Here is a 13,819-nt window from a genome sequence, read left to right as displayed (position 1 = left end):
TCGTTTTATGTCTTAACCCTCACAATAGGATTTTGCATCTGAAAATCATTCTTGTTTTTTCAGTACCTTTCACAATAATGAGAGCATAACTGTTCTGTCTTGTTCATTATATTGTACTTCCTGCTTTCTTGACTTTTATTTGCAGAAAGCGTATGAACGGTCCTACGGATGACCTGTATCCTGCCCATCTTGTTCTTTTTATTTTCCTCTTCCAACAATCCCTCAGAAACAATATTCGACCTGGTAATGACATTTTCATCATCCATTTCTACCTCTTCCATCACATCTCTCAGAACTTCGTTCTAACTTTATCTGAATGTTTGGCACTTTATTACCCAAAACTGAATCACAAGAGCACCTTCAATGACTGAAGAAACGTCAAACTGGCATGAAATAATAGTTCAAAGGCTTTAATTGCATAAAAATCCACAGAAATGCTAAATCAAGCGCTTTCACCTGACTAATACCAGGCTTTATCAAGATACCAAAAAGTTAAAACAACCATTCTTATATATCATTAGATACAGTCACATGATAGTTAATTATGAATAATTACTCTCATTAAAAACTTTTTAAAAAGACATTACATAGTGAATAAATAACTTAGAAAAATGTCATTAATTACACATACCGTATACAATGTTTGACTAAAAAATGAATGTAACCACAAGTTAATTTAATTTAAAATGTGTTATCATAAAAAATGTGTTATAATAAATATGTTATAATAAATATATATCAACATTTTCATAATTTTGCTCTTCTCATCCTAAGAATACTTTTAATACTAACATTGTCATTAAGACCAGGGGGTTTTGAAGCATTGGACAGCAGACAGTAGAGAAAACAGTACAGGAAGGCAAATTTGAGCCAAATAGCATGTTTATTTATACATTTACTAAGGATGCTGAATATTTAGAATCAACTGTGTTAAAATATTGGCCAGTATTGACACTTGAGGAAGACATGCGCAACGTGATACCTCCAGAGCCTAGTTTTGTGAAAAGAAGGGACACAAACTTAAAAGGTTTATATGAAGGCAAAAATCGTGTTAGAAATCAGACATCCACTTCAAGGTTGGGTACATTTAAATGTGGAGCCTGCAGCCAGTGTCATTTTATTTTAAATGATAGCAATTTACATATTCATTCAAGAAATTTTAGGTATCATCCCAGGGGTAATTTTAATTGTGGAACTAGAGGAGTAGTATATTTAGGGGTCTGTACACAATGCTACAGTTTTTATGTAGGGAAGACTGAAAGACCCCTAAGACGTAGAATCTATCAACACCTATATGAGGTAACTAAAAAGAAAGACACTAATGCCTTTTACAAGCATTTTACCCAGTGCCCTAACATGCAGTTAAAGTTTTTGGTCTTGGAACAAGTTTTGCAAGACCAAAGAGGGGGTGATTGGGAAACATTTCTTGAATGTAGAGAACTACTTTGGCAACTCAGGTTAGATGCTTCAAAACCCCCTGGTCTTAATGACAATGTTAGTATTAAAAGTATTCTTAGGATGAGAAGAGCAAAATTATGAAAATGTTGATATATATTTATTATAACATATTTATTATAACACATTTTTATGATAACACATTTTAAATTAAATTAACTTGTGGTTACATTCATTTTTTAGTCAAACATTGTATATGGTATGTGTAATTAATGACATTTTTCTAAGTTATTTATTCACTATGTAATGTCTTTTTAAAAAGTTTTTAATGAGAGTAATTATTCATAATTAACTATCATGTGACTGTATCTAATGATATATAAGAATGGTTGTTTTAACTTTTTGGTATCTTGATAAAGCCTGGTATTAGTCAGGTGAAAGCGCTTGATTCAGCATTTCTGTGGATTTTTATGCAATTAAAGCCTTTGAACTATTATTTCGTGTTGACGTTTCTTCAGTCAATGAAGGTGCTCTTGTGATTCACTTTATTACCCACACAATTTGTATCCATTTTAACATCTTTACTATGTAAACTATCGACACCTTCACACTCCATCTCACCAGCATTGTTTGTGACTTGACAGCATTAACGTGCATGCACTTTCTGTCATTCTATCCTTCATTGTATTTCCTTCATCTCTGGCCCTCCAGCCAAGCAACTGAAAAAGGTGGGGGTCCTTTATTTTGTATACAAAATAACCCTATTTACATAGTAATGAAATGTACATATTTACAGGAATGCATGTATACATTTGTTTTTTTAGTATTTATAATTATTCTTCTGGCATATTCATTGTTGTTCCATAATTGACCACCATGCCTTATTCCCAACCATAATCCATTTTTTCACAGTATGTCTTTGACTTGAACTACCCAGCCATAGAGTGGAAGACCTGTTTCAGCCCAAACATGGATGGTCAGATTCCGCGACTTCGTCAATACCAATACATTGGATCAGCTAGTTGAAACCCCCATGAGAGGTGAAAATATCCTGGAATTGCTACTAACCAACAAGAGTAACCACTGTAGCACCCCTACAGTGTCATCCTCCTTGGTAAGATCCGACCATAAAGCCATTACTTTCGAAGTCACCATCTTCCCAGGATCCACCCCGTTAAGGTCAAACAAAAAACTTTTCCAAAGCTGACTACAGTCTCCTGGGGGCATGTATAAGCAGCTTCACAGCCACAGTCCCTTCAGTTGGAATTAGTACTAATGTGCAAACCTACACCGAAAAACTATATGAGCACCTACATAGCTGTATGGACTCAGCAATAACTTACGGGTCCAAATCATCTTCCTTACGGAAGAGTAAACTTGTCTGGTGGACAGCAGCAATAAACAAACTGTATAATAAAAGGAAAAAAATTGCTGTCCATGACCAAGAAGCAGAAGGTGCCAAGTTGGAAGCAATATCTCCTTTGTCTGAACAAACAATTAAATCACTGTTAAAATCCTCTAAGGCTAACTTCAAGTCCAAATTGGCCATATCCACTAAGGACAATCACAAGGCCTTCTTCACATATGTCTGCATTCTCAAGGATAACCCAAATCTGCTCTGAACTGGCTGGTCAAGAACAGCACATACACAAACCTGTAGATATAGCCAACCTGCTGGTAGACAGGTTCAGTGAAAACTTCACCCTTCCCCCCGATCAATAAACTAGGACATCTCCAGCACCTGCCTCCCTCCCCTCGTAACTAAGGAGTAAGTCTTTAATGCCCTTTCAGGGGCACAAAATGCAGTTTCCATGGGACTGGACAGCATCCCTGGCTTTATCCTACATGAAGTCAGGCATGAGCTCTCAGCTCCATTAGGCACCCTCTTCAACCAAAGCCTGAGCACCGGCTTCATCCCAGATGAATAGAGGACAGCCACTGTCATTCCTCTGCACAAAGGTGGAGCATCCACTGACCCAGACAATTATAGGCCCATCAGCCTAACTAGCCTGATCTGCAAGGCCATGGAATGCATTATCATGTATTATAAACAAGGACATTGGCAACCTCCAAATGATTCAGCACACACACAGACTGGTTTTGTCAAAGGGAGATCATGCCTGTTATACTTGGTCAACTTCTTCAAAACAGTCACCAAAGCCATGTATGAGGGGAAGACTGTGCACACTGCCTACCTTGATCTAGCCAAAGCCTCCAACACTATTCCCCACTTGGACATAATAAATAAACTCTCCCAGCTAGCCAGCAACCTGTATCTTACCAGATGGGCAGCTAACTGGCTCCCTGACAGAACCCACTCTGTCAAAATATGGAAAGCCACCTGTAGTAGTAGACCTGTAATGAGTGGCATATCCCAAGGATTGGTCTTGGGGCCTCTGCTGTTTGGGATATGTGTTTCTGAAGTGAAAGCCAAAACAAGTGATCTGTGGCTGACCAAGTTTGCAGATGACTGAAAACTGGGTGCCAACTTAAATTGCCCTAGTGATGTGAAGTTCCTCCAAAAGGGCGTTTGCCATACTACTGACTGAATACCAAGAAATGCATCATTATCCCCTTTGGGGAAAATGGCGTCCCCAGTAATTATCACATTAATAACATACTAAGCACTCAATCAGTTGTGAGGGACTTCAGTACCCAGGTTGATAGCAGCCTGACATTTGACCACCATATTGCCTCCGTTGTACAGAAGGCTGTCTACATGGCCCACCTCAAGTAAGGATATTTCATCCAGGAACAAGGAGGTCATAACATCCCTGTACTCCTCCCTTATCAGGCTCATTATTGAGTACATTGCTCACTTTAGCATGGACCTTGCCAAGCACATAAAGCAGCTGGAGAGACCACAGAGGTTCCTGACCAGGAAAATCCTGGGAATCAAATACCTGTCTTAAACAGATAGGCTGAACGCCCTGTCCCTCTACTCAGTCTTGCAGAGACTGCTCAGAGGTGACCTGTGTCTGGCATACAAGATTTTCTCAGACCCAGCCTTGATGGAGTTGCTGCAAATCCGTAAGTGACACTCCACTCCTGCAACCCACATACAAGGCCTCAACCTGGTCTGTGACATTAATAGAACATGGTGGGATAGATTTGTGACCCAAGGGCACTCCATATGTGGAATAAACTCCCCTTCCATGTCAGGCAGAGCACCTTTCTAGCCCTCTTTAAGAGGAACCTGGACGACTGGATGGGAAACAGAAAATACAATGCTGGGATCCCACCTGTGTCCCTACTGGACAGAGGAAACAGATGCTGACTTTGTAGGAACATAAGCAAAATTCTTGGCTAGGCTTTTAAGGGCCTTTTGGCCAATAACCTGGTATCATCCTATGAACCTATCTGCCAAAATCCATTTTCCATTTAACCAAATTTCATTTGGTCTTTAATTCCAAATAATTTATTGTATGCAGTATGGGTTATCTACCCTTCTCGTATATTTTTTGCTCTTCTAATATCCATACATAATAATATTCATATCTTTATTTTTTGTCATTAGTATCCTCAAAAAAAAATCTTCCCAACTTTTTACAGAGTTTTACCATTCCTTTACTTTAAAAATGCTCTGTTCTTTCTTCCCCATAAAATTAATGTTCTTTAAACTTTTTTGCATGGCAAATTTCCCTTTACTGGTAACTTACTTATTACAAGTTTCCATAGGAAATCCATACTGTTATCCTGGCACATCATTTTTTTCCTGAATTTAATGTTAATCACCTCTTCTTGTAAATGATCCCATGGATTTACATATTGTTTCATCCCTGATTTGAGACCCTGGATTTTCCTTGGACCGCTCCTTTTTGGCATTTACTTCTCAGAAGTCAAGGCCAGTGTCAGTGGCCTCTGGCTGACTAAATCTGCACATGATTGCTAATTAGGAGCTGTCATTGAATCTCACACTGACACAAATGTTCTCCAGGAGGGGCTGACACACACAAACAACTGGTGGCAGACCCATGGACTAAAACTAAATGCCAAGAAATGCATAATAGTATCCTTTAGGAAGTCATCCATCCCTGGTAACCATCATATTGACAAGACACCCCTTAGAGCTGACCCAGTAGTCAGGGACTTAGGGACACACACAGATAGTAATCTAGCCTTTGATCATCATGTGTCTACAGTGGTGAGGAAATCATTCTGTGTTGCACAACTTATAAACAAAGGTGTGGCATCTAAGTCCAAGGAAGTCATTGTACCACTGTGTTTGTCATTCATCAGACCTATCACTGAGTAAAATACCCCCTTTGGTATGTACCTACACAGGTATATCCAACAATTGGAATGTCCACAGAGGTTCCTTACTGAAAGAATACAGGCCATAAGTAGTATGTCCTATGCAGACTCCCTCAAGGCCCTATCTCTGTATTCTGTCTCCTACAAGCTTTTGAAAGGAGATCTATGCCTGGCATACAGGGCATTGTTAGACACCACTCTGATGGACCTGCTGGATATCCACAAAACAAACAGCACCAGAATTACCCATTCTAAAGACATAAGCCTTGCCTGTGATATAAATAGGACCTGCTGGAGAGATGGGTATGTATCCCAGAGACTACCTCATCTATGGAACAGGCTCCCCATCCATGTGAAGCAGAGTTCCTCCCTACCCCAATTCAAGTGCAACTTGGACAATTGGATGGGAAACCAGAAATTCATCCCTGGTTTGACACGTGTCTGTAATGGACAGAGTTAACCTATAAATAGTTAATCTCCCAGGCCCATGCTTACACTTATTAATGGTATCAGAACTTGTCAGAGATTTGGGATGCATGGCTAGGCTTAAAAACGCCCTTGTGGTCATTAGCCTAATAAACACCTATAAACCTATTTAATGTGGTGCTTCAGAGCTACACAGTAAGCACTCCTATACATAGCACAATCAGAAGGCCATATTTAAAAGTGCAAAGGGATGATGCAATTGTGGAGGCTCAAGAAACAAGGAAAGGCTGGGATTTTGGATGGAGATCCTTAAGAATAACAATCATTTTAGAGAAGATTATTTTAATTAAGTATTCTAAGAAGCAAACTAAGATGGAGATTCTTATGGTATGACGGCAGTTAGGAGTACAGAGAATAGGAAAGAAGGGAATGGAACTTTTTGGAGAAAACTGGTGAAGGACTCAAGGTATTGAGACCATAGGATCATAGATTCATAGGTAGGTACTAGGCTATCTGCCCAAGGGCATTTATAAGCCTAGCCAGAATGTGTTGGCTTTTGCCTCCCTTTTAAATTAGTTTCCTGGGCCTCTGTCTAGCAGGACCATTGAAGTGATCCCGGGGGTAAATTTACGATTTCCCATCCACTCGTCAAGATTTCTTTTGAAGAGAGTCAGTGAGGGGCTCTGCCTAACATAAACTGGGATTCTATTCCAGAGCGAGGGAAGTCTCTGAGACAGGAATCTATCCCTCCAGCATGTCCTGTTTATTGTTGTGCTGAGGTTTAGTTCACTGGAGCATGTGGCCCTAAGAGATTTGGTTTTCTTGAGGTGGAGCATGTCCATTAATTCCAGGTTAGACATGGCCTTATACGTCAGGCAGAGATCACTTCTGAACAGGTGGTAAGCCACTGAGTAGAGCTGGAGTTTCTTTAGTCGAGCTGCATAGGGCATCTCTTTGAGGCCCATGATCCTCTTCGTGAGGTACTTCTGTGGTCTTTCCAGCTGTTGCAGGTGTCGAGTAAGGTACATTATAAATGGGGCATTGTACTCTTATTATGCGCCTAATGACTGATGAGTAGAGGGGCACAATGACCTCTCTTGATCTAGAGGTGAACTCTTTCGTGATTAGGTGGGCTACATAGAAGGAATTTCTAACCACTTTGGCAATGTGATTATCAAAGGAGAGGTTGCTATCTACCTGGGTCCCCAGGTGCCTAATTACATCTTCCATACTTAGTGGATTACCACCTATGTGATAATTCATGGGCAATTTGTTTTTCCCAAAGGGGATGACTATGCATTTTTTGGCATTCAGCTTGAGGCCATGGCTTTGACACCAGGTATCCATCTCTGTAAGACCCTTCTGGAGGATGTCTGTGTCAGCTGGTGAGTCAATTATGGCCCCCAGTTTGCAGTCATCTGCGAAATTGGTCAGCCATAGTCCTCCCATGCTTGCCTATACCTCAGAGAAGTATATACCGAACAGGAGGGGTCCCAGGACCGAGCCCTGTGGGACGCCACTTGTAACTGGTTTAGAGTCGGACATGGCACCCGCAACTCTGACCATGTGTGTTCTATCCATGAGCCAGTTGGCCACCCATCTCATGACATAGGGGTTAATGTTCAAGCTGGTGAGCTTATCTATGATGCCAGAGTGGGGAATGGTGTTGAAGGCTTTAGCGAGGTCCAGGTAGGCTGTGTGAACCAACTTTCCTTCATCTATGGCCTTGGTAGCTGTTTCAAAGAAGTCAACTAGGTTTAGGAGGCAGGATCTGCCTTTAACAAAGCTGAATTGGGTAGGGTCCTATGTCCTGAGGTTCCCAGTGTCTCTGTTTATGAGTTCCATGATGATTCACTCCATAACTTTGCAGACCAGGCTAGTCAGGCTTATAGGACGATAGTTCCTGGGTTCTGTTGTGGCACCACCTTTGTGGAGTGGGATGACTGTTGCTGTACGCCATTCTTTGGGTACATAGCCTGTGGTAAGGCTGAGTCTGAACAGTGAATTTAGGTGAGGGTTTAGTTCCTTTTGGAGTTCGTGTAAGACGCAGCCTGGGACATCATCCGGTCCCATTGATGCTGTGTTCTTAGCTTTGGAGAGGGCTGTTTTTACCTGCGTGTCCATGATGTCTGGGGCTCTGCATTCTTCTGGGATGGACATGGGCCCTTTTGGGGGTGATGGGGGGGGTGAAGTTTGCACTGAACTTGTCAGCTAGGATGTTGGCAATGTCAGTTGGTTCAGTGTATTTTTTGCCATTTTGCACTAGCTCAGAGCATATCTGAGAGTTGCCACCTAGATTTTTGACATAGCTAAAGAATGTTTTGTGGTTATCTTCAGAGTCCTTGGCAATTTTTCTTTCGAAACTGGCCTTGGATGATTTTATGAGGGATCATAGTTTCTTGCCAATATTGATCAGTGATGCCTTTCTTTTTTGGGATTTAGCTCTATCATGTAGTAGTTTCCTCCTTCTGTTGTATAGCTTATTTATGGCCTGGGACCACCAGACTGGTTTCCTCTTTTTGGAGGAGTGAGTCTTGGTTTTACTTGGGATGGCTCAAAATAAAGAAGAAAAGGTAATAGAATGGGAGGAGGCCGAGAACTCATTTTTGACTGTAGGCTACAGATTGCTTTCCTGGTCAATGATCGATATCATAGTATAGGCAAAGGGAAAGAATCGGGGGATCCTAAGTAAAAGACAAGCTAAAATAAAAGGATAATTTGTAGGGCATATAAAATACTGCATGACTATAGGAATCAGTCAGAACAGGTTAGAAAGGATTGTTAACAGAATGAATAAGGAATTCTCAAAGACACAATGGGGGATGTATGTATGGCTCCCAAATATGCAACAAAGTGTAGAAGATTTAGGATCTTTGTTTAGAAGTGTTTGCTTATGCATTTTATATCCCAAGCAGACTCCAAAAAAATGTTCCTTAAGTACATTGCAATGTTGGAGGCATTATGGGGAAGAAAGTGATAGCTAGGAGCACATTTTTTGGGAGTATGAGTTAGCAGCCTTTAAAATTCCCTGCAGACTACTCTGTCAGAAATACTGGGTGAGCAAATTGGTGGAACTAAGAAAGTGATTGAGCTGTAATAGAGATGGAATTGCCTTATTGACATAGTGATGCCTTGGTGATTTTTTAATTATGGTGGCTTTTAAAAAAGTAACTACTAGAAATTGGAAATCAGTCTAAAGCAGCTGTACTAGAAATGCTGAACATAATTACAGCGGTAAAACCACTGGAAGTGGGATCTTTAGAAAAATTTAGGATCATGTAGAAAAATGGGAATTGATGGACATATACATGCAGAATAATGTTTTGGAGAAGGAATGAAGTTTAAGGGAAGGCAGGAATTGACTGAGCTGTGTAATATTTGATGATTGCAACTGAAAATACATCAATATGGTTTATTTTCATTCTTATGTATGATTTTCCTATGCCATATTGTTTCATAACATTGTATACTATGTTCTTTGTCTATAGCATCAGCCTATTTTCCAAGTTAGTATTTTCTCTTGATAAGTTTGATTCCTTCATTTATATATTCGTTTTCTGTCTTATTCTCACCACCTCCCAGAACTTCTTGTGCTTAGATTTAAACATTTTCACCATTAATTTCTCATTCTCTTCCTTCACTTTAATATATCAAGTTTTAAGAAGCAGAATAAACAGGATTTAGTAATTGCAATCCCCTTTCATCTTCATTCATATATGACATACTTCTTTTCACTGGGTTTAATCTTTCATAACCTCTTTATTGAATTATCACTTGTGACATAGGCAAATTTACACTTATATAAAAGTAATCAAATTGTATTAACACGTTCACATATACAAACTTTATACTTCCCATGTATTGGTATATACCACGTAACCTAAGCAACATTACAGTGTAATCTTGAACCCCAAATGAAAGAACTGTACAATTTCATTTTAATATTTTTGTGGATTCACATAAACATTTGACGTATATGCTGCTTCCCCATTAATACAGAATTTATCGGATAAACCTCATTCTGTATTGCTAATGTATACTTCTTCCAGAGAAGACATGTTTCTTTTATCAAAATCTCCCACTGCATCATAACTACATTATTTTTGCCAAATGGTATCCCTAGCAAAGACATCTCATTCATTGAAAAATACACCCCCCCCCGCAAATTTTACCATATCACGCAAAGCCTTATTTTTATCTTTATTCAAGGTCATTCCAATTTCCTTCAAACATCCATTCAGACAAACCAACCATGTGTTCATAGCAAGTACAGCTATATTGTCTGCGTATGCCAAAACTACTGAAATCACTACCTGCTTTTGCATCACACATCTTGCATCTTTCATTTTATAAGCGTTTCACTCGCTATCACATTCATTACCAGTACAAACAGTAATTTACTCCTGGGACAGCTTGTCTTAAACCACACTTTATGTATATTTTTTTACTCTGTCACACTTATTTGTAACACAACCACCCTATTATTTTGATATGCTGACATAAATTTTCTCCTAATTTCTACCTGTTCCATAATTCTGAGTAAGATCCCACAAAGCATCATGTCCACTGTATCAAATAACTTACTGATATCACCTACCATAATTTTCACATGTTTGCTCTGAGAGTGTTGATGGAGAAGTACAGAGAAAGTCAGAACGAGTTGCATTGTGTCTTTGTGGACTTAGAGAAAGCATATGACAGGGTGCCTAGAAAGGAGTTGTGGTATTGTATGAGGAAGTCGGGAGTGGCACAGAAGTATGTAAGAGTGGTACAGGATATGTACAAGGGTAGTTTGACAGCAGTGAGATCTGCAGTGGGAGTGACAGATGCATTTAAGGTGGAGGTGGGATTACATCAAGGATCAGCTCTGAGCCCTTTCTTATTTACAGTGGTGATAGGTTGAGAGATAAGATTAGACAGGAGTTCCCGTGGACTGTGATGTTTGCAGATGACACTGTGATCTGTAGTGAGAGTAGTGAACAGGTGGAGGAGACCCTGGAGAGGTAGAGATATGCTCTAGAGAGGAGAGGAATGAAGGTCAGCAGGACTAAGACAGAATATATGTGTGTGTGAATGAGGAATGGTGAGGATGCAGGGAGTAGAGTTGGTGAAGGTGGATGAGTTTAAATACTTGGGATCAACACTTAAGAATAATGGAGAGTGTGGAAGAGAGGTGAAGAAGAGAGTACAGGCAGGGTGGAGTGGGTGGAGAAGAGTGTCAGGCGTGATTTGTGACAGAAGCGTACCAGTAAGAGTGAAAGAGAAGGTCTACAAGAGGGTAGTGAGACCAGCTATGTTATATGGGCTGGAGACAGTGGCACTGACAAAAAGGCAGGAGTCAGAGCTGGATGTGGCAGAGTTAAAGATGTTAAAATTTGCACTGGGTGTGACGAGGGTGGACAGGATTAGGAATAAGTATATTAGAGGGTCAGCCAGGTTGGAAGGTTTGGAGACAAAGCCAGAGAGGCAAGAGTGAATTGGTTTGGACATGTGCTGAGGAGGGATGCTGGGTATATTGGGAAATAGATGCTAAGGATGAAGTTACCAGGTATGAGGAAAACAGGAAGGCCTAAGATAAGATTTATGGATGTGGGGAGAGAGGACATGCAGGTGGTTGGTGTGACAGGGCAAGATGCAGAGGACAGGAAGAAATGGAAACAGATAATCTGCTGTGGCGACCCCTAAAGGGAGCAGCCGAAAGAAAAAGACCTTTTTACTTAAATATCAGTTATTGACCTACATTCTCTTTTATACTGTATATATTTCTTCCATAACATCCTTCATCATTCCTTCCATTTTCCTTTGTTTTATTCTAATAAAATTAAATCTATATTATTTAGTGTGATAGGTCTCCAATTTATATAATTATTCTCATTTTTCATCCATATAAATGTTAATACTCTGCCATCCCACTTATTTCTTATTCATTCCATGCTCTGTACCATCAGAACCTGATACTGAATTAGCATTTACTTTCTGAAGAAGTTCATCCAATTCACTAATAAATTATTTTTCAAATTATTCCTTAACTCTTTCTGGAAATTTCTTAAGTTCACTTCTGTGTTTTCCTTCTTTTACTCTTATACATATTTCCACATGCTGTCCTACAATGCTCATAATTTGCACTTATGTTCTTTTTACCTCAACTTTTACATTTTTCACACCCCTCTTTATACTAATATCCTCCTTTACTATTTTACTCAAATATAAAGATACCTCCTTCCTTCTCCCTTTTAAATGTTAATGCCTAAATGGTAATGCCTTATTTTTCTTGATTTTTTTTACATATTTCTTTCTATAGCATAATACTTGTATTCTGCAAATGCTGTAATAAAGTTCTATACATGTTTCCATACTTCACTTTCTCTCCCATTCTGACATCATCCTGCCATTAAAAAATATACTTTTCAAATTCAATCCACCATTCCAACCAGTTTTTATAGACGTACTTAATTATTTGATTCTTCTATAACTGCAGTACGTACTCTCTAATTTCATCCCATAATCTCTCATTTATTCTTTTTATTCCCCTTCCTGTTTTAATATCCTCCCTTTCTTCCATGATCTCCATCCATACTGCTAAATTGTCTGAAAAAAAAACATCACAACTGTATCCCCATCTGCTACCCACCAAGCATTTTGTTAGGGCAAAATAATCCATTTCATATTCAAGTGCCCTCCTTCCCCAATTCCACTGACTTTTGTTCCATATAGTTAATTTACCACGTTATCACTTCTTGTATTTTTTACATCTTTCCATTTCATTTTACATTCCCCCCTAAATTCACAAATAAAAACCCCTAGTTTACTGCCACAGTCTAATATTTCATCCAACAGATTATCTTTTTCTTTGCTAGTTATATATGCGTGCAATGCTTTAATGATGTAAAAATGATCTCTCCATCTCAAATCTACATCATTTATCTTCCCATCCTTATCAACATTACATGTTGTGTTTTTACAATTTTTTTATACAACCCAGCCACTCCAGGTCATTCACTTTGTAAGTTCCATAGATTTCCACCCAACATTTTTTTCTGTTTGCAGTATTTCTTCACTTGTTAGGTATCTTATATCCTTTAACATAACATCCTTATCACACTGAGTACCATTCCAGTAGCCATATTCTTCTTCTAATGCTAATGCTCTTAACATTTACTGAAAGTACTCTGAAATTGTTGCTTCTCATTTTTAAGTTTAAGGGAAATATTTTAAATTTGTTTTTCTTTCTTTCTCTTCTCCAATTGAATATATGGTCCTGGGTTTATGCATAAATAATCTTGGCCCTCAGATTTAGATTTTTCACTGGCTAGAACTTCAGAAAATATTAGAATCAATCCTTTCACCTGACCTCTCTTCCTGCATGCACTCTCCTCATTTCTCTTCCATAATTTTTTTTTCTAAAGTTTATTTACTTGCTTCCTCCTCTCCCCCAGCCTCTTGACCTTCATATATGTTTTCTTCCCTTTCCCCTTTTTCATTAGTTGCTGTTTGCTCATAACAATCCAGCCAAAAGTGTCCATCTTTTTTACACAGCATGCATTCATGCACACGCCTTCTTGCTTTAGGACCGTTCACCCCACAGTGGCTACATTGTATTTTGTCACAATCCTTAATTAAATGAGAAAAATCCCTGCAAAAGAAACTTGATTTAGGCAGGCCAGGATATCTTAATGTCCCTCTATGACCAGTCACAAAAATAACACTTGTTAAAAAAAATTGTTGAAACTCTTTGTTTCCAAAT

This window comes from Protopterus annectens, chromosome 16.part0, assembly GCF_019279795.1.
Source record: "Protopterus annectens isolate FY-2018-M chromosome 16.part0, PAN1.0, whole genome shotgun sequence".
NCBI classification, from domain to species: Eukaryota; Metazoa; Chordata; order Ceratodontiformes; family Protopteridae; genus Protopterus; species Protopterus annectens.
The sequence above is the reverse complement of the archived record's forward strand: the minus strand, read 5'-3'. Positions refer to the sequence as shown.